The sequence below is a fragment of the Siphateles boraxobius genome, unplaced genomic scaffold, assembly GCF_051911475.1.
Source record: "Siphateles boraxobius isolate OS27281-9 unplaced genomic scaffold, OSU_SipBor_1 296, whole genome shotgun sequence".
NCBI classification, from domain to species: domain Eukaryota; kingdom Metazoa; phylum Chordata; class Actinopteri; order Cypriniformes; family Leuciscidae; genus Siphateles; species Siphateles boraxobius.
Window position 1 is genome coordinate 1,322,501 of NW_027508915.1, and position 24,662 is coordinate 1,347,162.

The 24,662-nt window shown below is 39.6% G+C and overlaps 24 non-coding genes across 24 annotated transcripts; all 24 read right to left on the minus strand.

The window, feature by feature from the left end:
- Positions 1-6,059: 6,059 nt before the first annotated feature.
- Positions 6,060-6,178, minus strand: LOC143755832 (5S ribosomal RNA). The gene has a single exon (XR_013209560.1). It is a non-coding gene; the product is annotated as a 5S ribosomal RNA (ribosomal RNA).
- Positions 6,179-6,670: 492 nt separating this feature from the next.
- Positions 6,671-6,789, minus strand: LOC143755909 (5S ribosomal RNA). Its single transcript, XR_013209632.1, has one exon. It is a non-coding gene; the product is annotated as a 5S ribosomal RNA (ribosomal RNA).
- A 491-nt stretch (positions 6,790-7,280) lies between these two features.
- Positions 7,281-7,399, minus strand: LOC143755833 (5S ribosomal RNA). Its single transcript, XR_013209561.1, has one exon. It is a non-coding gene; the product is annotated as a 5S ribosomal RNA (ribosomal RNA).
- Positions 7,400-7,883: 484 nt separating this feature from the next.
- LOC143755834 (5S ribosomal RNA) lies at positions 7,884-8,002 on the minus strand. Its single transcript, XR_013209562.1, has one exon. It is a non-coding gene; the product is annotated as a 5S ribosomal RNA (ribosomal RNA).
- Positions 8,003-8,485: 483 nt separating this feature from the next.
- LOC143755910 (5S ribosomal RNA) lies at positions 8,486-8,604 on the minus strand. Its single transcript, XR_013209633.1, has one exon. It is a non-coding gene; the product is annotated as a 5S ribosomal RNA (ribosomal RNA).
- Positions 8,605-9,305: 701 nt separating this feature from the next.
- Positions 9,306-9,424, minus strand: LOC143755836 (5S ribosomal RNA). The gene has a single exon (XR_013209563.1). It is a non-coding gene; the product is annotated as a 5S ribosomal RNA (ribosomal RNA).
- Positions 9,425-10,020: 596 nt separating this feature from the next.
- Positions 10,021-10,139, minus strand: LOC143755837 (5S ribosomal RNA). Its single transcript, XR_013209564.1, has one exon. It is a non-coding gene; the product is annotated as a 5S ribosomal RNA (ribosomal RNA).
- A 484-nt stretch (positions 10,140-10,623) lies between these two features.
- On the minus strand, positions 10,624-10,742 carry LOC143756149 (5S ribosomal RNA). Its single transcript, XR_013209863.1, has one exon. It is a non-coding gene; the product is annotated as a 5S ribosomal RNA (ribosomal RNA).
- Positions 10,743-11,015: 273 nt separating this feature from the next.
- On the minus strand, positions 11,016-11,134 carry LOC143756190 (5S ribosomal RNA). Its single transcript, XR_013209901.1, has one exon. It is a non-coding gene; the product is annotated as a 5S ribosomal RNA (ribosomal RNA).
- A 597-nt stretch (positions 11,135-11,731) lies between these two features.
- On the minus strand, positions 11,732-11,850 carry LOC143755838 (5S ribosomal RNA). Its single transcript, XR_013209565.1, has one exon. It is a non-coding gene; the product is annotated as a 5S ribosomal RNA (ribosomal RNA).
- Positions 11,851-12,230: 380 nt separating this feature from the next.
- Positions 12,231-12,349, minus strand: LOC143755839 (5S ribosomal RNA). The gene has a single exon (XR_013209566.1). It is a non-coding gene; the product is annotated as a 5S ribosomal RNA (ribosomal RNA).
- A 380-nt stretch (positions 12,350-12,729) lies between these two features.
- LOC143755840 (5S ribosomal RNA) lies at positions 12,730-12,848 on the minus strand. The gene has a single exon (XR_013209567.1). It is a non-coding gene; the product is annotated as a 5S ribosomal RNA (ribosomal RNA).
- A 379-nt stretch (positions 12,849-13,227) lies between these two features.
- LOC143755841 (5S ribosomal RNA) lies at positions 13,228-13,346 on the minus strand. The gene has a single exon (XR_013209568.1). It is a non-coding gene; the product is annotated as a 5S ribosomal RNA (ribosomal RNA).
- A 378-nt stretch (positions 13,347-13,724) lies between these two features.
- Positions 13,725-13,843, minus strand: LOC143756191 (5S ribosomal RNA). Its single transcript, XR_013209902.1, has one exon. It is a non-coding gene; the product is annotated as a 5S ribosomal RNA (ribosomal RNA).
- Positions 13,844-14,335: 492 nt separating this feature from the next.
- Positions 14,336-14,454, minus strand: LOC143755842 (5S ribosomal RNA). The gene has a single exon (XR_013209569.1). It is a non-coding gene; the product is annotated as a 5S ribosomal RNA (ribosomal RNA).
- Positions 14,455-14,842: 388 nt separating this feature from the next.
- Positions 14,843-14,961, minus strand: LOC143755844 (5S ribosomal RNA). Its single transcript, XR_013209571.1, has one exon. It is a non-coding gene; the product is annotated as a 5S ribosomal RNA (ribosomal RNA).
- Positions 14,962-15,339: 378 nt separating this feature from the next.
- LOC143756192 (5S ribosomal RNA) lies at positions 15,340-15,458 on the minus strand. Its single transcript, XR_013209903.1, has one exon. It is a non-coding gene; the product is annotated as a 5S ribosomal RNA (ribosomal RNA).
- A 597-nt stretch (positions 15,459-16,055) lies between these two features.
- On the minus strand, positions 16,056-16,174 carry LOC143755845 (5S ribosomal RNA). The gene has a single exon (XR_013209572.1). It is a non-coding gene; the product is annotated as a 5S ribosomal RNA (ribosomal RNA).
- A 482-nt stretch (positions 16,175-16,656) lies between these two features.
- Positions 16,657-16,775, minus strand: LOC143755846 (5S ribosomal RNA). The gene has a single exon (XR_013209573.1). It is a non-coding gene; the product is annotated as a 5S ribosomal RNA (ribosomal RNA).
- A 481-nt stretch (positions 16,776-17,256) lies between these two features.
- LOC143755847 (5S ribosomal RNA) lies at positions 17,257-17,375 on the minus strand. The gene has a single exon (XR_013209574.1). It is a non-coding gene; the product is annotated as a 5S ribosomal RNA (ribosomal RNA).
- Positions 17,376-17,754: 379 nt separating this feature from the next.
- On the minus strand, positions 17,755-17,873 carry LOC143755848 (5S ribosomal RNA). Its single transcript, XR_013209575.1, has one exon. It is a non-coding gene; the product is annotated as a 5S ribosomal RNA (ribosomal RNA).
- A 484-nt stretch (positions 17,874-18,357) lies between these two features.
- Positions 18,358-18,476, minus strand: LOC143755849 (5S ribosomal RNA). Its single transcript, XR_013209576.1, has one exon. It is a non-coding gene; the product is annotated as a 5S ribosomal RNA (ribosomal RNA).
- Positions 18,477-18,855: 379 nt separating this feature from the next.
- LOC143755850 (5S ribosomal RNA) lies at positions 18,856-18,974 on the minus strand. The gene has a single exon (XR_013209578.1). It is a non-coding gene; the product is annotated as a 5S ribosomal RNA (ribosomal RNA).
- A 486-nt stretch (positions 18,975-19,460) lies between these two features.
- Positions 19,461-19,579, minus strand: LOC143755852 (5S ribosomal RNA). Its single transcript, XR_013209579.1, has one exon. It is a non-coding gene; the product is annotated as a 5S ribosomal RNA (ribosomal RNA).
- Positions 19,580-24,662: the final 5,083 nt, after the last annotated feature.

Sequence of the window (24,662 nt, forward strand, 5' to 3'; positions counted from 1 at the left end):
AATCAAAAAAGCTTACAGCACCTGGTATTCCCAGGCGGTCTCCCATCCAAGTACTAACCAGGCCCGACCCTGCTTAGCTTCCGAGATCAGACGAGATCGGGCGTGACTTTTTTTTTTTTTTTTTTTTTTTTTTTTTTTTTTTTTTTCTTTTTTTTTTTTATTATTTCACAACAACATAATTCACATTACATTTGAACATATTCAAGATCATAATTCACAAAACCTTTTTAAAATACATCTTCTGTCAGAAAAAACAGTTTGTGTTTCTTTAAAATTTTCCTTACTTCACTATTAAAAATCTTGAAAAACAAATCCACATTATTTTCCATTTTAAAATAATTGTACAAAATATGCAAATAATCTTCAACCAATCCTTTGAAAAACAAACACAAGTCCATTACAAAATTCCTATTTTTTGCCACATTCCTTCTTTTCCAGATTGCACTTTTTGCTATGACTAACAACAAATTAATCACTTTTTTATTTCCGTTTTCCTCATTTAGTCCCAACATAAAAATCCTATTCCAACTTAAATCTTCCTCTTTACCTCTTAAATTATTCACTATCTCCTTCATGGCAATGAAAAATTGATTCAGTTTTTCACAGTATAAAAACAAGTGTAAAATACCTTCATCTTCTTTGTTGCAAACTTTACATTTCGCATCTTGTTCTCTCCCAATTTTGCATAAGCGCATTCCCGTGAAAATCACGTTATGTCTTATAAAAAAGTCCAAACATTCTAAATCAGTGTCCATAAATATCCATTTCATGTTTTTCCATATTTCCTTTTCTTCAATCTCTTTAAAATGCCTCAGCCAGAGTTGATTTGCTAATGGCTTTTTAAAAACTGAATTTCTAAAATAATGATAAAACCTTTTAACATTACATGACTTAAAATCTACAAACTTTTCTTGCAATTTTAAGAACACCTCTATTTTATTCTCGCTTTTCTCATCCCTTTGAATAACATTCAACCAATCTTCGGGTATTGCATTTTTTACTTCTTCGTATTGTTTCTTTATAGTGTTTACATTATATTCCTCTTTCGCTTCCTCCAACGCATCAACAATCACTTGCATGGGTAAAAATCCCTCCTTGAATTCATATAGAATATCTCTTATTTTTACAAATCCCACCTCCACCCATTTCTTAAAATAAATTTCCTTTTCTTGTATTACAATGTTTTTGTTTAAAAACAGTGGTTGATTTAAAATGCTATCTCTTCCATATGGTTTAAAATTCACATCTGTTAGAAAAAGTCCCCAAGCACTTAAAACTTCTTTATAAAAATCTGGTATCCCCTGTATCATCCACTTTTTTAACTTCATCCATAAAATGTTATCCCCCAAATTCAAATTCCCACATTTGTTTAAATAAAATTCCATTATAGTTTTCCAATCCCCTTTATTTTCCTCATCCAAATACTTCTTTACCACTTTAACTCTCATACTGTTCATTTTTTGTTCTAAATCTACTAAACCCATCCCTCCTTCTTCTGCCGGTCCAATCAAAGTATTATAAGCTATTCTTGGGGGTTTTTTCTCCCATAAAAATTCTAAAATACATGTTTTCAATCTTTGTCTTACCCATAAAGGCATTGAATTCACATATAAAACATACCACATCTTAGACAGCATCAACACATTTACAATTAAAATCTTTCCCTTTAAATTTAAAAATCTGTTTTTCCAGAATATTAACCTCCTCTCCATTCCTTCTACTACCTCTTCCCACATAATATCTCGTATGCTTTTTTCATTTTTCCCTAAAACCACTCCTAAAATCCTAATTTCTTGTACTTGGGTAAAGTTAAAACACCCTGTTAAAACCGGTACCTTCCCAAATCTCATGTAAACTGTTTTTTCCTCATTTATTTTTGCTCCAGAACCTTGGCAGTACCATTCAACTTTTTCCATGACATGTTTAACACTTAGTTCATTTTTAACTACTATTGTTGTATCATCTGCATATTGATATATATTTTGTATTTCTTTCCCTTCATTCATCTCTATTCCTTTTATTTTATTTTCCTTTTTGATTATCAACCCTAAAGGTTCCGCTACCAGCGAATATAATTGAGCTGATAATGGGCACCCTTGTCTTATTGACCTTGAAATAGCAAACGGTTCTGTTAAAAATCCATTGCATTTCACTTTTGTTATTGTATCCCTATATAAAATTCTTATCCATTTAATAAAATGTTCCCCAAACCCAAATTTCTCTAAAACTGAAAATAAAAAAACATGTTCTACTCTGTCAAAGGCTTTTTCGAAGTCTAAGCTAATGACATAACCATCCTTTTTTTCTCCATTCATGTAACTTATTATATCTCTTATACTGCTTGTTGTTTCTGCTATGTCTCGTCCCTTTACTCCATATGCCTGATTTGTTTCTATTATGCTAGGTAGTACATTCTTTAATCTATTTGCTAAAACCTTTGCTAAAATCTTAAAATCCGTGTTTAACATGGTTATAGGTCTAAAATTTTTTAAAAGTGCTTTATCTCCCTTTCTTTTGTATATTAGCTTCATCAGCCCTAAACTCATCTTCTGATTTAGACCTTCCTTCTTAAAAATCTCCTCATATACATCCATTAAAATCAGACTAATTTCCTCCTTAAAAACCTTATAAAACTCATTTCCTATCCCATCTATACCTGGGCTTTTCTTTGTTTTCAAAAGATCTATTGCCTGTATTATTTCTTCCTGTCCTATTCCTTTATCACATTCTGCTTTGTCCTTAATTTCTACTCTCGTTGATATTTGCTGTAACAGTATATTTTTCTTCTCTTCATCTAACCCCTTCGTTTTAAAAAGTTCTTCATAATAATTTTTTACTTCCTTCAAAATTCCTTTCGTTTCTTGTACTAGTTCTCCATCTTTGCCCTTTATTTCTTTTATCATTTCTGCTCTTCCTTTACTTTTTTCTAAGTTAAAGAAAAATCTTGTACATTTCTCCCCTTCAACCATGTATTTTGCTTTACTTCTCAAACTTGCTCCTTTACATTTACTCTCCTCTATTTTCTTTAGATTTTCTTCCATAACTATTACGTTTTGTATATTTACTTCTCTCTTGTTTAACTCTTCTTTTAATGTTTTCCTTATATCTTTTTCTTTAGCTTTTTTAACTCTCTGAACCAATTTGCTGTATTTTATTGAGTATTTCTTTATTTCGTATTTTACATTTTCCCACCATATTCTTTTATCTTCTAGGTACATCCCATCATTTCTTTCTTCTTCTATTAATTTTTCGATCCCTAATTTATAACTTTCACTCTTTAAAATCTCTGTATTTAAAATCCAAACTCCAGGCCCTTTATCCTCTTTTTTAAAATCCATCTTCATTAAAATCATCTTATGATCACTTAAAGAGTTTTCTTTATACAAAATATCCTCAATAAAATATTCTAAACTTCTTGTGCTTAAAACATGATCAATTCTTGTTTGACATAAGAAATTGCTAACTAGTTGTTTTCTAGAAAATTCTCTTTTTCTTTCATGTCTCTCTCTCCACACATCAATTAAGTTTTTTTCTTCCATCAGCATTTTAAGTTCTTTTCTCCCCATATCTGTTTTAAAAACCATTCCATCTGCCATATCTCTTTTATTGAAAACTGTATTAAAATCTCCCACCATCATTACGGTCTCCCAACTTTCCATTAAGTCTCTTAAAGCACTAAAATAGTTCTTCTTTTCTTTTTCTTCATTAGGTGCATGAACATTAATCAAAATAAATTCTCTATCTTCATATCTTATTTCAACGGCAATACATTTTCCTTTTCCATCATCATATATTTCTTTAACCTCAATATCCTTTTCTTTTCTTACTAAAATAGCAACTCCTCTCCCCATTCTTCCATCCCCATTATTAAAATATATTTCACCACCCCACCTCTTTTTTAAATCTTCCATAATTTCATCTTTCCAATTAGTTTCCTGTAATACAATAACATCTTCTTTACATAACTCTTTTACTCTTTCAAATTTTTCCCTATTTAGTAGACCTCTTGCATTTAAAATCACCATATTCAAAACCATAAATAAAATTACTAAGAGTTTAAAAGACATCATTTTACATATTTTCTTCTTCTGCTTCTTCTTCTTCTTCGATACATTTTAAAACCTCAAACCTGTTCATACATTTGATTGTTTCTTTTCTTATAAATCTTTTGGCATTTTCTAGATTAGGTGTTACCTTTTGCATTCTTCTTCTTGCCACTCCACCTAATTCCTTGTCCTTTCTTTTGCCCTCTTGTCCGTTTTCTTTTTCTTTTTCTCTTTCTTTTTTCAACCTTTTACTCCTTTCATATCCCCTTCTGTTCCACTGTTCCGTTGTCTTTATTGATGTGTCCATTTGTGTCCGTCTCTCGTGTTCCATCTCCTCCTCCTCTTCTTCTTCCTCCTCCTCCTCCTCCTCACCTCCAATCTCCTGTTCACTGACCCCTTCAGTTTCTTCCTCGATCTCTTCTCCTTCCACTTCTTCATTCTGCTGTTCTTCTGACTCACTTGATTCAATCTCATTAGTTTCATTCTGCATCTGCCTCGCCTCCTCTTGTTCCTGTTGTGTCTCCTCTTCTCCTCCTTCCATCCAGCATTCACACTTATTTAAAACTTTAAAACATTCCGGGCACTTGACAGCTTTGCAATCCCTCGCGAAATGGCCCTGTTCTTCGCATTTGAAACACGTAAAGTTTGGACAGTCTTTGATGATGTGCTCCGGACTCAAACACAGCCGACAGGTTTTAACCTGCCTGCTGTGAATAATCCTGAAGTACTGCGTTCCTTCCGCTGTCTCAAACCGTGCAATATAAGGTAGCGAGGCCACTTCTTTAGGAAATTTTACTTTTACGAAGCGTGTTCCATCTTCGATTTCTGTGCCCGGGTAGACTCTCCTTCTGATTTGCGAGATGGGGATTACTCCCCATCCTTCCAGCTTTTCCACAATAATGGTGTCATCTAGGTAGGCCGGCAGATGCATTATTGAAACCACAAAAACTCTGTCTTTTAGTTTCTTGACTTCACAAATCTTTCCTTTAATTTCCAATCCATTTAATAGTTCATCACATGTTTCTTCTGTAGCTAAAGTCACTTCATATTCTTTATTCTTTTTGGGGCGTACTGCCAATATTTGATCAAGTCCCACCTGCTCCGTTAAAACTTTAATAATATCCTCTGCTTTTCCATCCGGCACCTCTGCTAAATCCACCGTTATAGTTGCTTCCTTTGTATAAATCCTCATCCTTTCTGTTCTGTCTTTGTCTTTTCTTTCTCGTAATCCTTTGTCCATGCTAGGGTCTCCAATCCGTCTTGATCCTCCTGCCATATCCATGTCTTTATCGTGTAATCCATCCATTTTGTAAATAAATAAATAAAAAAACCAAACAAACTCCCCAGACAGCCTAGGCTGCTGGGAAGTGTAGAAATGAAAAAAAAAGGACTCGAATAACAAACAAAAACTGTATTTAACAAAACAAAATAACAAGAGCAAAATGGTGAGCCTCCCTCACCCACTGCAGCCAATTCACTTCCTGGATCGTACCAATATCGGGCGTGACCAAGGTGGTATGGCCGTAAGCGAAAACTGCTGCCAAAATTGGGCTATTTAAAAGGTTAGACCATTAATGAAGAAAACTAAGAAGAACTTTTGAAAAAACTCAAACTCTTTCATGCTCTCTGAAGAATCTCAGAGACTTTTAAAGGCTTTCTGAAGAAGCTCAGTGAGTCTTTTTTTTTAAACTAAGAAGAACTTTTGAAAAAACTCAAACTCTTTCATGCTCTCTGAAGAATCTCAGAGACTTTTAAAGGCTTTCTGCAGAAGCTCAGTGAGTCTTTTTTTTTAAACTAAGAAGAACTTTTGAAAAAACTCAAACTCTTTCATGCTCTCTGAAGAATCTCAGAGACTTTTAAAGGCTTTCTGAAGAAGCTCAGTGAGTCTTTTTTTTAAAGTAAGAAGAACTTTTGAAAAAACTCAAACTCTTTCATGCTCTCTGAAGAATCTCAGAGACTTTTAAAGGCTTTCTGAAGAAGCTCAGGGACTCTTTTTTTTTTTTAAATCAAAAAAGCTTACAGCACCTGGTATTCCCAGGCGGTCTCCCATCCAAGTACTAACCAGGCCCGACCCTGCTTAGCTTCCGAGATCAGACGAGATCGGGCGTGACCAAGGTGGTATGGCCGTAAGCGAAAACTGCTGCCAAAATTGGGCAATTTAAAAGGTTAGACCATTAATGAAGAAAACTAAGAAGAACTTTTGAAAAAACTCAAACTCTTTCATGCTCTCTGAAGAATCTCAGAGACTTTTAAAGGCTTTCTGAAGAAGCTCAGTGAGTCTTTTTTTTTAAACTAAGAAGAACTTTTGAAAAAACTCAAACTCTTTCATGCTCTCTGAAGAATCTCAGAGACTTTTAAAGGCTTTCTGCAGAAGCTCAGTGAGTCTTTTTTTTAAACTAAGAAGAACTTTTGAAAAAACTCAAACTCTTTCATGCTCTCTGAAGAATCTCAGAGACTTTTAAAGGCTTTCTGAAGAAGCTCAGTGAGTCTTTTTTTTAAAGTAAGAAGAACTTTTGAAAAAACTCAAACTCTTTCATGCTCTCTGAAGAATCTCAGAGACTTTTAAAGGCTTTCTGAAGAAGCTCAGGGACTCTTTTTTTTTTTTTTTTTTTTTAAATCAAAAAAGCTTACAGCACCTGGTATTCCCAGGCGGTCTCCCATCCAAGTACTAACCAGGCCCGACCCTGCTTAGCTTCCGAGATCAGACGAGATCGGGCGTGCCCAAGGTGGTATGGCCGTAAGCGAAAACTGCTGCCAAAATTGGGCTATTTAAAAGGTTAGACCATTAATGAAGAAAACTAAGAAGAACTTTTGAAAAAACTCAAACTCTTTCATACTCTCTGTAGAATCTCAGAGACTTTTAAAGGCTTTCTGAAGAAGCTCAGTGAGTCTTTTTTTTAAACTAAGAAGAACTTTTGAAAAAACTGAAACTCTTTCATGCTCTCTGAAGAATCTCAGAGACTTTTAAAGGCTTTCTGCAGAAGCTCAGTGAGTCTTTTTTTTTAAACTAAGAAGAACTTTTGAAAAAACTCAAACTCTTTCATGCTCTCTGAAGAATCTCAGAGACTTTTAAAGGCTTTCTGAAGAAGCTCAGTGAGTCTTTTTTTTAAAGTAAGAAGAACTTTTGAAAAAACTCAAACTCTTTCATGCTCTCTGAAGAATCTCAGAGACTTTTAAAGGCTTTCTGAAGAAGCTCAGGGACTCTTTTTTTTTTTTTTTTTTTTAAATCAAAAAAGCTTACAGCACCTGGTATTCCCAGGCGGTCTCCCATCCAAGTACTAACCAGGCCCGACCCTGCTTAGCTTCCGAGATCAGACGAGATCGGGCGTGACCAAGGTGGTATGGCCGTAAGCGAAAACTGCTGCCAAAATTGGGCAATTTAAAAGGTTAGACCATTAATGAAGAAAACTAAGAAGAACTTTTGAAAAAACTCAAACTCTTTCATGCTCTCTGAAGAATCTCAGAGACTTTTAAAGGCTTTCTGAAGAAGCTCAGTGAGTCTTTTTTTTAAAACTAAGAAGAACTTTTGAAAAAACTCAAACTCTTTCATGCTCTCTGAAGAATCTCAGAGACTTTTAAAGGCTTTCTGCAGAAGCTCAGTGAGTCTTTTTTTTTAAACTAAGAAGAACTTTTGAAAAAACTCAAACTCTTTCATGCTCTCTGAAGAATCTCAGAGACTTTTAAAGGCTTTCTGAAGAAGCTCAGTGAGTCTTTTTTTTAAAGTAAGAAGAACTTTTGAAAAAACTCAAACTCTTTCATGCTCTCTGAAGAATCTCAGAGACTTTTAAAGGCTTTCTGAAGAAGCTCAGGGACTCTTTTTTTTTTTTAAATCAAAAAAGCTTACAGCACCTGGTATTCCCAGGCGGTCTCCCATCCAAGTACTAACCAGGCCCGACCCTGCTTAGCTTCCGAGATCAGACGAGATCGGGCGTGACCAAGGTGGTATGGCCGTAAGCGAAAACTGCTGCCAAAATTGGGCAATTTAAAAGGTTAGACCATTAATGAAGAAAACTAAGAAGAACTTTTGAAAAAACTCAAACTCTTTCATGCTCTCTGAAGAATCTCAGAGACTTTTAAAGGCTTTCTGAAGAAGCTCAGTGAGTCTTTTTTTTTAAACTAAGAAGAACTTTTGAAAAAACTGAAACTCTTTCATGCTCTCTGAAGAATCTCAGAGACTTTTAAAGGCTTTCTGCAGAAGCTCAGTGAGTCTTTTTTTTAAACTAAGAAGAACTTTTGAAAAAACTCAAACTCTTTCATGCTCTCTGAAGAATCTCAGAGACTTTTAAAGGCTTTCTGAAGAAGCTCAGTGAGTCTTTTTTTTAAAGTAAGAAGAACTTTTGAAAAAACTCAAACTCTTTCATGCTCTCTGAAGAATCTCAGAGACTTTTAAAGGCTTTCTGAAGAAGCTCAGGGACTCTTTTTTTTTTTTAAATCAAAAAAGCTTACAGCACCTGGTATTCCCAGGCGGTCTCCCATCCAAGTACTAACCAGGCCCGACCCTGCTTAGCTTCCGAGATCAGACGAGATCGGGCGTGCCCAAGGTGGTATGGCCGTAAGCGAAAACTGCTGCCAAAATTGGGCTATTTAAAAGGTTAGACCATTAATGAAGAAAACTAAGAAGAACTTTTGAAAAAACTCAAACTCTTTCATACTCTCTGTAGAATCTCAGAGACTTTTAAAGGCTTTCTGAAGAAGCTCAGTGAGTCTTTTTTTTAAACTAAGAAGAACTTTTGAAAAAACTGAAACTCTTTCATGCTCTCTGAAGAATCTCAGAGACTTTTAAAGGCTTTCTGCAGAAGCTCAGTGAGTCTTTTTTTTTAAACTAAGAAGAACTTTTGAAAAAACTCAAACTCTTTCATGCTCTCTGAAGAATCTCAGAGACTTTTAAAGGCTTTCTGCAGAAGCTCAGTGAGTCTTTTTTTTAAACTAAGAAGAACTTTTGAAAAAACTCAAACTCTTTCATGCTCTCTGAAGAATCTCAGAGACTTTTAAAGGCTTTCTGAAGAAGCTCAGTGAGTCTTTTTTTTTAAACTAAGAAGAACTTTTGAAAAAACTCAAACTCTTTCATGCTCTCTGAAGAATCTCAGAGACTTTTAAAGGCTTTCTGCAGAAGCTCAGTGAGTCTTTTTTTTAAACTAAGAAGAACTTTTGAAAAAACTCAAACTCTTTCATGCTCTCTGAAGAATCTCAGAGACTTTTAAAGGCTTTCTGAAGAAGCTCAGGGACTCTTTTTTTTTTTTTTTTTTTTTAAATCAAAAAAGCTTACAGCACCTGGTATTCCCAGGCGGTCTCCCATCCAAGTACTAACCAGGCCCGACCCTGCTTAGCTTCCGAGATCAGACGAGATCGGGCGTGACCAAGGTGGTATGGCCGTAAGCGAAAACTGCTGCCAAAATTGGGCAATTTAAAAGGTTAGACCATTAAAGAAGAAAACTAAGAAGAACTTTTGAAAAAACTCAAACTCTTTCATGCTCTCTGAAGAATCTCAGAGACTTTTAAAGGCTTTCTGAAGAAGCTCAGTGAGTCTTTTTTTTAAAGTAAGAAGAACTTTTGAAAAAACTCAAACTCTTTCATGCTCTCTGAAGAATCTCAGAGACTTTTAAAGGCTTTCTGCAGAAGCTCAGTGAGTCTTTTTTTTTAAACTAAGAAGAACTTTTGAAAAAACTCAAACTCTTTCATGCTCTCTGAAGAATCTCAGAGACTTTTAAAGGCTTTCTGAAGAAGCTCAGTGAGTCTTTTTTTTAAAGTAAGAAGAACTTTTGAAAAAACTCAAACTCTTTCATGCTCTCTGAAGAATCTCAGAGACTTTTAAAGGCTTTCTGAAGAAGCTCAGTGAGTCTTTTTTTTAAAGTAAGAAGAACTTTTGAAAAAACTCAAACTCTTTCATGCTCTCTGAAGAATCTCAAAGACTTTTAAAGGCTTTCTGAAGAAGCTCAGGGACTCTTTTTTTTTTTTTTTTTTTTTAAATCAAAAAAGCTTACAGCACCTGGTATTCCCAGGCGGTCTCCCATCCAAGTACTAACCAGGCCCGACCCTGCTTAGCTTCCGAGATCAGACGAGATCGGGCGTGACCAAGGTGGTATGGCCGTAAGCGAAAACTGCTGCCAAAATTGGGCAATTTAAAAGGTTAGACCATTAATGAAGAAAACTAAGAAGAACTTTTGAAAAAACTCAAACTCTTTCATGCTCTCTGAAGAATCTCAGAGACTTTTAAAGGCTTTCTGAAGAAGCTCAGTGAGTCTTTTTTTTTAAACTAAGAAGAACTTTTGAAAAAACTCAAACTCTTTTATGCTCTCTGAAGAATCTCAGAGACTTTTAAAGGCTTTCTGCAGAAGCTCAGTGAGTCTTTTTTTTTAAACTAAGAAGAACTTTTGAAAAAACTCAAACTCTTTCATGCTCTCTGAAGAATCTCAGAGACTTTTAAAGGCTTTCTGAAGAAGCTCAGTGAGTCTTTTTTTTAAAGTAAGAAGAACTTTTGAAAAAACTCAAACTCTTTCATGCTCTCTGAAGAATCTCAGAGACTTTTAAAGGCTTTCTGAAGAAGCTCAGGGACTCTTTTTTTTTTTTAAATCAAAAAAGCTTACAGCACCTGGTATTCCCAGGCGGTCTCCCATCCAAGTACTAACCAGGCCCGACCCTTCTTAGCTTCCGAGATCAGACGAGATCGGGCGTGACCAAGGTGGTATGGCCGTAAGCGAAAACTCCTGCCAAAATTGGGCTATTTAAAAGGTTAGACCATTAATGAAGAAAACTAAGAAGAACTTTTGAAAAAACTCAAACTCTTTCATACTCTCTGTAGAATCTCAGAGACTTTTAAAGGCTTTCTGAAGAAGCTCAGTGAGTCTTTTTTTTAAACTAAGAAGAACTTTTGAAAAAACTGAAACTCTTTCATGCTCTCTGAAGAATCTCAGAGACTTTTAAAGGCTTTCTGAAGAAGCTCAGGGACTCTTTTTTTTTTTTAAATCAAAAAGCTTACAGCACCTGGTATTCCCAGGCGGTCTCCCATCCAAGTACTAACCAGGGCCGACCCTGCTTAGCTTCCGAGATCAGACGAGATCGGGCGTGACCAAGGTGGTATGGCCGTAAGCGAAAACTGCTGCCAAAATTGGGCAATTTAAAAGGTTAGACCATTAATGAAGAAAACTAAGAAGAACTTTTGAAAAAACTCAAACTCTTTCATGCTCTCTGAAGAATCTCAGAGACTTTTAAAGGCTTTCTGAAGAAGCTCAGTGAGTCTTTTTTTTTAAACTAAGAAGAACTTTTGAAAAAACTCAAACTCTTTCATGCTCTCTGAAGAATCTCAGAGACTTTTAAAGGCTTTCTGCAGAAGCTCAGTGAGTCTTTTTTTTTAAACTAAGAAGAACTTTTGAAAAAACTCAAACTCTTTCATGCTCTCTGAAGAATCTCAGAGACTTTTAAAGGCTTTCTGAAGAAGCTCAGTGAGTCTTTTTTTTAAAGTAAGAAGAACTTTTGAAAAAACTCAAACTCTTTCATGCTCTCTGAAGAATCTCAGAGACTTTTAAAGGCTTTCTGAAGAAGCTCAGTGAGTCTTTTTTTTAAAGTAAGAAGAACTTTTGAAAAAACTCAAACTCTTTCATGCTCTCTGAAGAATCTCAAAGACTTTTAAAGGCTTTCTGAAGAAGCTCAGGGACTCTTTTTTTTTTTTTTTTTTTTTAAATCAAAAAAGCTTACAGCACCTGGTATTCCCAGGCGGTCTCCCATCCAAGTACTAACCAGGCCCGACCCTGCTTAGCTTCCGAGATCAGACGAGATCGGGCGTGACCAAGGTGGTATGGCCGTAAGCGAAAACTGCTGCCAAAATTGGGCAATTTAAAAGGTTAGACCATTAATGAAGAAAACTAAGAAGAACTTTTGAAAAAACTCAAACTCTTTCATGCTCTCTGAAGAATCTCAGAGACTTTTAAAGGCTTTCTGAAGAAGCTCAGTGAGTCTTTTTTTTTAAACTAAGAAGAACTTTTGAAAAAACTGAAACTCTTTCATGCTCTCTGAAGAATCTCAGAGACTTTTAAAGGCTTTCTGCAGAAGCTCAGTGAGTCTTTTTTTTTAAACTAAGAGGAACTTTTGAAAAAACTCAAACTCTTTCATGCTCTCTGAAGAATCTCAGAGACTTTTAAAGGCTTTCTGAAGAAGCTCAGGGACTCTTTTTTTTTTTTAAATCAAAAAAGCTTACAGCACCTGGTATTCCCAGGCGGTCTCCCATCCAAGTACTAACCAGGCCCGACCCTGCTTAGCTTCCGAGATCAGACGAGATCGGGCGTGACCAAGGTGGTATGGCCGTAAGCGAAAACTGCTGCCAAAATTGGGCTATTTCAAAGGTTAGACCATTAATGAAGAAAACTAAGAAGAACTTTTGAAAAAACTCAAACTCTTTCATGCTCTCTGAAGAATCTCAGAGACTTTTAAAGGCTTTCTGAAGAAGCTCAGTGAGTCTTTTTTTTTAAACTAAGAAGAACTTTTGAAAAAACTGAAACTCTTTCATGCTCTCTGAAGAATCTCAGAGACTTTTAAAGGCTTTCTGCAGAAGCTCAGTGAGTCTTTTTTTTTAAACTAAGAGGAACTTTTGAAAAAACTCAAACTCTTTCATGCTCTCTGAAGAATCTCAGAGACTTTTAAAGGCTTTCTGAAGAAGCTCAGGGACTCTTTTTTTTTTTTAAATCAAAAAAGCTTACAGCACCTGGTATTCCCAGGCGGTCTCCCATCCAAGTACTAACCAGGCCCGACCCTGCTTAGCTTCCGAGATCAGACGAGATCGGGCGTGACCAAGGTGGTATGGCCGTAAGCGAAAACTGCTGCCAAAATTGGGCTATTTAAAAGGTTAGACCATTAATGAAGAAAACTAAGAAGAACTTTTGAAAAAACTCAAACTCTTTCATGCTCTCTGAAGAATCTCAGAGACTTTTAAAGGCTTTCTGAAGAAGCTCAGTGAGTCTTTTTTTTTAAACTAAGAAGAACTTTTGAAAAAACTCAAACTCTTTCATGCTCTCTGAAGAATCTCAGAGACTTTTAAAGGCTTTCTGAAGAAGCTCAGTGAGTCTTTTTTTTAAAGTAAGAAGAACTTTTGAAAAAACTCAAACTCTTTCATGCTCTCTGAAGAATCTCAGAGACTTTTAAAGGCTTTCTGAAGAAGCTCAGGGACTCTTTTTTTTTTTTAAATCAAAAAAGCTTACAGCACCTGGTATTCCCAGGCGGTCTCCCATCCAAGTACTAACCAGGCCCGACCCTGCTTAGCTTCCGAGATCAGACGAGATCGGGCGTGACCAAGGTGGTATGGCCGTAAGCGAAAACTGCTGCCAAAATTGGGCTATTTAAAAGGTTAGACCATTAATGAAGAAAACTAAGAAGAACTTTTGAAAAAACTCAAACTCTTTCATACTCTCTGTAGAATCTCAGAGACTTTTAAAGGCTTTCTGAAGAAGCTCAGTGAGTCTTTTTTTTAAACTAAGAAGAACTTTTGAAAAAACTGAAACTCTTTCATGCTCTCTGAAGAATCTCAGAGACTTTTAAAGGCTTTCTGCAGAAGCTCAGTGAGTCTTTTTTTTTAAACTAAGAGGAACTTTTGAAAAAACTCAAACTCTTTCATGCTCTCTGAAGAATCTCAGAGACTTTTAAAGGCTTTCTGAAGAAGCTCAGGGACTCTTTTTTTTTTTTAAATCAAAAAGCTTACAGCACCTGGTATTCCCAGGCGGTCTCCCATCCAAGTACTAACCAGGGCCGACCCTGCTTAGCTTCCGAGATCAGACGAGATCGGGCGTGACCAAGGTGGTATGGCCGTAAGCGAAAACTGCTGCCAAAATTGGGCAATTTAAAAGGTTAGACCATTAATGAAGAAAACTAAGAAGAACTTTTGAAAAAACTCAAACTCTTTCATGCTCTCTGAAGAATCTCAGAGACTTTTAAAGGCTTTCTGAAGAAGCTCAGTGAGTCTTTTTTTTTAAACTAAGAAGAACTTTTGAAAAAACTCAAACTCTTTCATGCTCTCTGAAGAATCTCAGAGACTTTTAAAGGCTTTCTGCAGAAGCTCAGTGAGTCTTTTTTTTTAAACTAAGAAGAACTTTTGAAAAAACTCAAACTCTTTCATGCTCTCTGAAGAATCTCAGAGACTTTTAAAGGCTTTCTGAAGAAGCTCAGTGAGTCTTTTTTTTAAAGTAAGAAGAACTTTTGAAAAAACTCAAACTCTTTCATGCTCTCTGAAGAATCTCAAAGACTTTTAAAGGCTTTCTGAAGAAGCTCAGGGACTCTTTTTTTTTTTTTTTTTTTTAAATCAAAAAAGCTTACAGCACCTGGTATTCCCAGGCGGTCTCCCATCCAAGTACTAACCAGGCCCGACCCTGCTTAGCTTCCGAGATCAGACGAGATCGGGCGTGACCAAGGTGGTATGGCCGTAAGCGAAAACTGCTGCCAAAATTGGGCTATTTAAAAGGTTAGACCATTAATGAAGAAAACTAAGAAGAACTTTTGAAAAAACTCAAACTCTTTCATGCTCTCTGAAGAATCTCAGAGACTTTTAAAGGCTTTCTGAAGAAGCTCAGTGAGTCTTTTTTTTTAAAGTAAGAAGAACTTTTGAAAAAACTCAAACTCTTTCATGCTCTCTGAAGAATCTCAGAGACTTTTAAAGGCTTTCTGAAGAAGCTCAGTGAGTCTTTTTTTTAAAGTAAGAAGAACTTTTGAAAAAACTCAAACTCTTTCATGCTCTCTGAAGAATCTCAAAGACTTTTAAAGGCTTTCTGAAGAAGCTCAGGGACTCTTTTTTTTTTTTTTTTTTTTTAAATCAAAAAAGCTTACAGCACCTGGTATTCCCAGGCGGTCTCCCATCCAAGTACTAACCAGGCCCGACCCTGCTTAGCTTCCGAGATCAGACGAGATCGGGCGTGACCAAGGTGGTATGGCCGTAAGCGAAAACTGCTGCCAAAATTGGGCTATTTAAAAGGTTAGACCATTAATGAAGAAAACTAAGAAGAACTTTTGAAAAAACTCAAACTCTTTCATACTCTCTGTAGAATCTCAGAGACTTTTAAAGGCTTTCTGAAGAAGCTCAGTGAGTCTTTTTTTTAAACTAAGAAGAACTTTTGAAAAAACTGAAACTCTTTCATGCTCTCTGAAGAATCTCAGAGACTTTTAAAGGCTTTCTGCAGAAGCTCAGTGAGTCTTTTTTTTTAAACTAAGAGGAACTTTTGAAAAAACTCAAACTCTTTCATGCTCTCTGAAGAATCTCAGAGACTTTTAAAGGCTTTCTGAAGAAGCTCAGGGACTCTTTTTTTTTTTTAAATCAAAAAGCTTACAGCACCTGGTATTCCCAGGCGGTCTCCCATCCAAGTACTAACCAGGGCCGACCCTGCTTAGCTTCCGAGATCAGACGAGATCGGGCGTGACCAAGGTGGTATGGCCGTAAGCGAAAACTGCTGCCAAAATTGGGCAATTTAAAAGGTTAGACCATTAATGAAGAAAACTAAGAAGAACTTTTGAAAAAACTCAAACTCTTTCATGCTCTCTGAAGAATCTCAGAGACTTTTAAAGGCTTTCTGAAGAAGCTCAGTGAGTCTTTTTTTTTAAACTAAGAAGAACTTTTGAAAAAACTCAAACTCTTTCATGCTCTCTGAAGAATCTCAGAGACTTTTAAAGGCTTTCTGCAGAAGCTCAGTGAGTCTTTTTTTTTAAACTAAGAAGAACTTTTGAAAAAACTCAAACTCTTTCATGCTCTCTGAAGAATCTCAGAGACTTTTAAAGGCTTTCTGAAGAAGCTCAGTGAGTCTTTTTTTTAAAGTAAGAAGAACTTTTGAAAAAACTCAAACTCTTTCATGCTCTCTGAAGAATCTCAGAGACTTTTAAAGGCTTTCTGAAGAAGCTCAGTGAGTCTTTTTTTTAAAGTAAGAAGAACTTTTGAAAAAACTCAAACTCTTTCATGCTCTCTGAAGAATCTCAAAGACTTTTAAAGGCTTTCTGAAGAAGCTCAGGGACTCTTTTTTTTTTTTTTTTTTTTTAAATCAAAAAAGCTTACAGCACCTGGTATTCCCAGGCGGTCTCCCATCCAAGTACTAACCAGGCCCGACCCTGCTTAGCTTCCGAGATCAGACGAGATCGGGCGTGACCAAGGTGGTATGGCCGTAAGCGAAAACTGCTGCCAAAATTGGGCAATTTAAAAGGTTAGACCATTAATGAAGAAAACTAAGAAGAACTTTTGAAAAAACTCAAACTCTTTCATGCTCTCTGAAGAATCTCAGAGACTTTTAAAGGCTTTCTGAAGAAGCTCAGTGAGTCTTTTTTTTTAAACTAAGAAGAACTTTTGAAAAAACTCAAACTCTTTCATGCTCTCTGAAGAATCTCAGAGACTTTTAAAGGCTTTCTGCAGAAGCTCAGTGAGTCTTTTTTTTAAACTAAGAAGAACTTTTGAAAAAACTCAAACTCTTTCATGCTCTCTGAAGAATCTCAGAGACTTTTAAAGGCTTTCTGAAGAAGCTCAGTGAGTCTTTTTTTTAAAGTAAGAAGAACTTTTGAAAAAACTCAAACTCTTTCATGCTCTCTGAAGAATCTCAGAGACTTTTAAAGGCTTTCTGAAGAAGCTCAGGGACTCTTTTTTTTTTTAAATCAAAAAAGCTTACAGCACCTGGTATTCCCAGGCGGTCTCCCATCCAAGTACTAACCAGGCCCGACCCTGCTTAGCTTCCGAGATCAGACGAGATCGGGCGTGACCAAGGTGGTATGGCCGTAAGCGAAAACTGCTGCCAAAATTGGGCAATTTAAAAGGTTAGACCATTAATGAAGAAAACTAAGAAGAACTTTTGAAAAAACTCAAACTCTTTCATGCTCTCTGAAGAATCTCAGAGACTTTTAAAGGCTTTCTGAAGAAGCTCAGTGAGTCTTTTTTTTTAAACTAAGAAGAACTTTTGAAAAAACTCAAACTCTTTCATGCTCTCTGAAGAATCTCAGAGACTTTTAAAGGCTTTCTGCAGAAGCTCAGTGAGTCTTTTTTTTAAACTAAGAAGAACTTTTGAAAAAACTCAAACTCTTTCATGCTCTCTGAAGAATCTCAGAGACTTTTAAAGGCTTTCTGAAGAAGCTCAGTGAGTCTTTTTTTTAAAGTAAGAAGAACTTTTGAAAAAACTCAAACTCTTTCATGCTCTCTGAAGAATCTCAGAGACTTTTAAAGGCTTTCTGAAGAAGCTCAGGGACTCTTTTTTTTTTAAATCAAAAAAGCTTACAGCACCTGGTATTCCCAGGCGGTCTCCCATCCAAGTACTAACCAGGCCCGACCCTGCTTAGCTTCCGAGATCAGACGAGATCGGGCGTGACCAAGGTGGTATGGCCGTAAGCGAAAACTGCTGCCAAAATTGGGCTATTTAAAAGGTTAGACCATTAATGAAGAAAACTAAGAAGAACTTTTGAAAAAACTCAAACTCTTTCATACTCTCTGTAGAATCTCAGAGACTTTTAAAGGCTTTCTGAAGAAGCTCAGTGAGTCTTTTTTTTAAACTAAGAAGAACTTTTGAAAAAACTCAAACTCTTTCATGCTCTCTGAAGAATCTCAGAGACTTTTAAAGGCTTTCTGCAGAAGCTCAGTGAGTCTTTTTTTTTAAACTAAGAGGAACTTTTGAAAAAACTCAAACTCTTTCATGCTCTCTGAAGAATCTCAGAGACTTTTAAAGGCTTTCTGAAGAAGCTCAGGGACTCTTTTTTTTTTTTAAATCAAAAAAGCTTACAGCACCTGGTATTCCCAGGCGGTCTCCCATCCAAGTACTAACCAGGCCCGACCCTGCTTAGCTTCCGAGATCAGACGAGATCGGGCGTGACCAAGGTGGTATGGCCGTAAGCGAAAACTGCTGCCAAAATTGGGCAATTTAAAAGGTTAGACCATTAATGAAGAAAACTAAGAAGAACTTTTGAAAAAACTCAAACTCTTTCATGCTCTCTGAAGAATCTCAGAGACTTTTAAAGGCTTTCTGAAGAAGCTCAGTGAGTCTTTTTTTTTTAAACTAAGAAGAACTTTTGAAAAAACTCAAACTCTTTCATGCTCTCTGAAGAATCTCAGAGACTTTTAAAGGCTTTCTGCAGAAGCTCAGTGAGTCTTTTTTTTTAAACTAAGAAGAACTTTTGAAAAAACTCAAACTCTTTCATGCTGTCTGAAGAATCTCAGAGACTTTTAAAGGCTTTCTGAAGAAGCTCAGTGAGTCTTTTTTTTAAAGTAAGAAGAACTTTTGAAAAAACTCAAACTCTTTCATGCTCTCTGAAGAATCTCAGAGACTTTTAAAGGCTTTCTGAAGAAGCTCAGGGACTCTTTTTTTTTTTAAATCAAAAAAGCTTACAGCACCTGGTATTCCCAGGCGGTCTCCCATCCAAGTACTAACCAGGCCCGACCCTGCTTAGCTTCCGAGATCAGACGAGATCGGGCGTGACCAAGGTGGTATGGCCGTAAGCGAAAACTGCTGCCAAAATTGGGCTATTTAAAAGGTTAGACCATTAATGAAGAAAACTAAGAAGAACTTTTGAAAAAACTCAAACTCTTTCATACTCTCTGTAGAATCTCAGAGACTTTTAAAGGCTTTCTGAAGAAGCTCAGTGAGTCTTTTTTTTAAACTAAGAAGAACTTTTGAAAAAACTCAAACTCTTTCATGCTCTCTGAAGAATCTCAGAGACTTTTAAAGGCTTTCTGCAGAAGCTCAGTGAGTCTTTTTTTTTAAACTAAGAGGAACTTTTGAAAAAACTCAAACTCTTTCATGCTCTCTGAAGAATCTCAGAGACTTTTAAAGGCTTTCTGAAGAAGCTCAGGGACTCTTTTTTTTTTTTAAATCAAAAAAGCTTACAGCACCTGGTATTCCCAGGCGGTCTCCCATCCAAGTACTAACCAGGCCCGACCCTGCTTAGCTTCCGAGATCAGACGAGATCGGGCGTGACCAAGGTGGTATGGCCGTAAGCGAAAACTGCTGCCAAAATTGGGCAATTTAAAAGGTTAGACCATTAATGAAGAAAACTAAGAAGAACTTTTGAAAAAACTCAAACTCTTTCATGCTCTCTGAAGAATCTCAGAGACTTTTAAAGGCTTTCTGAAGAAGCTCAGTGAGTCTTTTTTTTTAAACTAAGAAGAACTTTTGAAAAAACTCAAACTCTTTCATGCTCTCTGAAGAATCTCAGAGACTTTTAAAGGCTTTCTGCAGAAGCTCAGTGAGTCTTTTTTTTTAAACTAAGAAGAACTTTTGAAAAAACTCAAACTCTTTCCTGCTCTCTGAAGAATCTCAGAGACTTTTAAAGGCTTTCTGAAGAAGCTCAGTGAGTCTTTTTTTTAAAGTAAGAAGAACTTTTGAAAAAACTCAAACTCTTTCATGCTCTCTGAAGAATCTCAAAGACTTTTAAAGGCTTTCTGAAGAAGCTCAGGGACTCTTTTTTTTTTTTTTAAATCAAAAAAGCTTACAGCACCTGGTATTCCCAGGCGGTCTCCCATCCAAGTACTAACCAGGCCCGACCCTGCTTAGCTTCCGAGATCAGACGAGATCGGGCGTGACCAAGGTGGTATGGCCGTAAGCGAAAACTGCTGCCAAAATTGGGCAATTTAAAAGGTTAGACCATTAATGAAGAAAACTAAGAAGAACTTTTGAAAAAACTCAAACTCTTTCATGCTCTCTGAAGAATCTCAGAGACTTTTAAAGGCTTTCTGAAGAAGCTCAGTGAGTCTTTTTTTTTAAACTAAGAAGAACTTTTGAAAAAACGTACTCGGTTACTAACGTAACCTCGGTTCTCTCTAGAGAGGGAACGAGTACTGCGTAATATCTTACGCTATGGGGAAAACCTCTTTTCCACGAGATATTGAAGCCAAAAATTATCCTTTAATTTTGATTAATGTAAAACGCTGTGCGGCAGCGTGCAGACGTAGGCAAGACGGCTCGCGCGCCTATTGGCTGCCCTGCGGCAACAGCAGCAAGCCTATCGAGAGAGGCCCTGCGTGACGTGACATCCAATGGGGGTGCTTCGCGCCCATTTCGTCGCGTCCCGCCAGAATAGGCGTGGCCTTGGCCTATAAATACGCTCGACAGGCTGATACAAACTGGTTTTCAACGCTGAAGCGAACCAGCGCTGTTGTATGCACGGCAAGATACGCAGTACTCGTTCCCTCTCTAGAGAGAACCGAGGTTACGTTAGTAACCGAGTACGTTCTCTTACGAGAGTATCTCTCGTACTGCGTAATATCTTACGCTATGGGGAACACAATGTAAGACGCCGTGCGTACTGGGATCCGACACCAAAGTCCCAAGGGCAGTAGCCCGGGGCTCATATAGTGCATAATCACCGTAGACTCACAGAGAGTCGGAGAAGAGAGGCTACCAGCATCATTCCCCACGAAATAGCATCCCATAGGAGCTAGTTATGTCAACAGTATATCCCGCAGACAGGGTGAACGCGTTCAGCCTGAACTGGGGAAAAATACGGGCTATTCAACACCCATGGAGCTGTTCCATCGATCAGTGAGCGATACTCAATCAAAACTCAGCATTCTGCGCCGGCGCAGCGGGACAGATAGTACTGAATTCTAGACCGACAGCAGCTTGGCCTGTAAGGCGGGAACTTCTAGGTTATAGAACCTTATAAATGTAGACGGCGAGGCCCAGCCCGCCGCCATACAGATATCATGCAAGGAAATCCCACTAGACCACGCCCACGAAGAGGCCACGCCTCTCGTGGAGTGCGCTCTGACACCCAAAGGACACTGCAGGCCCTTAGAAGTGTAAGCCAGCACTATGGCATCGACTATCCATCTGGATAGGCTCTGTTTTGATGCGGCCAGTCCCTTGGAGCGTCCGCCAAACAAAACAAAGAGCTGCTCGGTCTGCCTGAAGACAGACGAGCGGGACACATAAGCCCTCAGCGGCCTGACGGGGCAAAGGAGATTAGCATCCGCTTCCTCATTGTTCACCGGGAGGGCGCACAGGGAAATAACCTGGGCCCTGAACGGTGTGTTGAGGGATTTTGGCACGTACCCGTGCCTTGGTTTGAGTATGACTTTTGAGTCATTAGGCCCAAACTCAATACAGGACGCGCTTACTGAAAGCGCTTGCAAGTCCCCCACGCGCTTCATTGAAGCAAGAGCCACAAGAAATACCGTTTTGAAAGACAGGTGCTTCATGTCTGACAAATGGATTGGCTCGAATGGGGCACCTTTCAGGGCTTCCAGAACCGTAGAAAGGTCCCACATAGGGACTGAGGGAGGTCTGGAAGGATTCAGCCTCCGAGCTCCCCTGAGGAATCGCACGACGAGGTCGTTCTTCCCCAGTGACTGGCCAGACGTCGGTTTTGCAAACGCCGCTATGGCCGCCACGTATACTTTGAGCGTGGACGGGGTTCTACCCTTATCCAGCAGCTCCTGAAGGAAGGAGAGCACTTCCGTAACCCCGCAGTCTACGGGTGAAAAGCCCTGAGCTTGACACCAGGTAGAGAACACTGACCATTTCGAGGAGTAGAGCCGTCTAGTAGACGGGGCCCTAGCCTGCGTGATCGTGTTTAACACTCCCTCCGGGAGGTTAGCGGGTACCCGTTGATGGCCCACACATGTAGGGACCATAACTCCGGGCGAGGATGCCAAATCGAGCCCTTTGCCTGAGAGAGGAGGTCTCTCCTCACCGGTATCGGCCACGGGGCAGTGCTGGCCAGCTGCATCAGGACTGGGAACCAGGTTTGGTTCGTCCATAGCGGAGCCACGAGCAGCACTGGGCATCCATTTTCCCTGATTCGTTCCAGCACTTGAGGCAGGAGCGAGACGGGGGGTAAAGCATAGAGGGGGCGTCGGGGCCATACGTGGGCCAGCGCGTCCCTGCTCTTGGAGAAAAAGTTCGGACAGTGAGCGTTTTCCTGGGACGCGAACAGGTCCACCTGCGCTCTGCCGAATGTCTCCCACAGCAGTTGGATCGTCTGCGGGTGCAGCGACCATTCCCCTGCTTGGACATTGTTTCTGGACAGTCTGTCTGGTCCAAGATTCAGGTGACCAGGCACATGCGCTGCTTTCAGTGAAAGCAGGTTGTGCTGAGCCCAGCCCAGGGAAGCGTTTCGTCAGCCTGTAAAGGCTTCAGGACCTGACGCCGCCCTGGTGATTTATGTACGCCACCACTGACATGTTGTCCGACCGGACTAAGACGTGGCGGCCTTTTATCTGGGGACAAAAACGCCTTAGCGCGTTGTCTACTGCCAGCATTTCTAGACAGTTTATGTGTAGGAGCTTCTCCCGTTCTGACCACTGGCCAAAGAACGGTCTGCCCTCGAGCAGCGCTCCCCACCCCGAGGTGGAGGCGTCCGTGGACACCACCATCACACTCGAGGGAGTCCCCAGACTCACGCCTGACTGGTACCAGTCGGCTTTTTTCAAGGTTTCAGAGCCGAGACGCATTTCCTGTCGACCCTGAGGCGAAACAGACCAGCGGCCCAAGCCCCGGGCGGAACTCGTGCTTTCAGCCATAACTGCAGTGGGCGCATGCGAAGCAGGCCCAGCTGAAGTACTGAAGATGCTGAGGCCATGAGGCCCAGCATTTTCTGAAACCGTTTGAGCTGGACTATAGGGCCGCGGCGGAAGGATTTCACGGCGCGCTGAATGTTCAGTCCTTGCTCCGGCGACAGACGTGCTGTCATAGACAGCGAGTCCATCACTGTTCCCAGAAAGGAGATTTTCTGGCTGGGAGACAGCGAACTCTTCGCCCAATTGACTGTGAGACCCAAATTCTCGAGATGCTCGAGTAATGCGGTCTTGTGTTCTATGAGCTCTGATCGTGATCGAGCTAGAATCAACCAGTCGTCCAAGTAGTTCAAAATTCGCATGCCCTGAAGTCTCAGGGGTGCGAGAGCCGCGTCCATGCACTTCGTGAATATACGGGGTGCTGGAGACAGGCCGAACGGTAGGACTGTGTATTGATATGCCTGGCCCTCGAAGGCGAATCTCAAGAATCGCCTGTGACGTGACGCAATCTGTATTTGGAAATAGGCGTCTTTCAGATCTATTGACATGAACCAGTCTCCCTGGCGCACGTGCGCGAGGATTTTGCTGGTTGTCAGCATTTTGAACTTGCGTTTCAGAAGCGCTTTGTTCAATTGTCGCAGATCTAGAATGGGTCTGAGACCCCCGTCTTTTTTCGGTACCAGAAAATATCTACTGTATACACCCCCTTCGCTCTGAGCCTGAGATAAAGGTTCTATGGCCCCTTTGCTCAGTAGTTTCACTATTTCGGTTCGAAGTAGATGAGATACTTCATTGTCCACTGTGGTTTCGACACGCGCCGTGCAACGGCGGGGACGTCGAGCGAACTGTAGCGAATAGCCTCTCTTTATAGTGTTCAACACCGATTCTGATACCCCGGGAAGCATTGCCCATGCATTCGCGTGGATAGCTAGAGGCAGAATGATATCCGGGCTCTGGCCGCGGCACAGCGGCGGCTGCAGAGCTTCGGTGTGCTGAGACATGAACACTGTGTTTAAAGTGCGCGAGGCGGGGGGCGCGCCGATCACGGCGGGCAGCCTGTTCGCACTCGCTTTCTCTATGACAAATTGTGGAGAGAGAACGAGCGGGACAAACCCCGTAGGGTTCAGCGTGTCTGTGAGTGAATGTGGGCGCGGGACAGCGGGCACATTTACTGCACTGAAAACACAGTCGGCTTGCGCTGACTGAATATGTGTTGGTTTCGTTTTTACAGAAACCGTGGGACACGAACTGTGTAGTGTTTGTGGGCACTGTGTCGTGGGCACATTCACTACGTTTGCACAATCGACATGAGTCGATTTTATTTGTGCTAGCCCTGAACTGTGGCGGGCTGTGTCTGTGTGTGGGAATGGGCACTGTGACGTGGGCATTCTTACAACACTCATAACACCATCGGCTATGGCCGGGACACCAGAAAATACACTCTTTATTGGATTTATCTGGGTCGCCGTAAAAATGGCGTTAATGTGCAGGCAAGCGGGCTGTGGTACCGGCTTGTTTACTGCGAAATACACTGGAACAGTCACATTGTTTGGAACTGAACGAGCGAGAGGTTTCGGTGGAGTCTGGCCGCGGCGAGACTTAAACACCGTGGGTCTTAGCTGACTGTATGTGTGTTGGTTTCGTTTTACAGAAAACGTGGCACATGCAGCGTATAGTGTTTGTGGGCACTGGGTTGTGGGCACATTCACTACATTTAATGCACAATTGACATGAGTCGATTTCATATGTGCGAGCCCTGCACTGTGGCGGGCTGTGTTTGTGTGTAGAAATGAACACTGGGCTGTGGGCATTTTCATTACACTCAAAACACCATCGGCTGTGGCCGGAATACCAGACAATACATTGCTTATATGATTTTTCAGGGTCGCCGTGGAAACAGCATTTGTGTGCAGGCAAGCGGGCCATGGTACCGGCTTGTTTACTGCAAAATACACTGGAACAGTCACATTTTCTTGGAACTGAACGAGCGAAAAGTATCAGTGCAAGTCTGGCGAGACTAAATTTTATCTGCTGCGAGAGCTGGGATCGAACACGGGTCTCCCGTGCGATGGCTGTAGGTTTCGCCACTGAACCACAGGGGGAAACGACAAAAGCCTAAAATAGCTCGACCACATAATAGAGCGTCATCACAGTTTTGTGTGTGTTGGCGT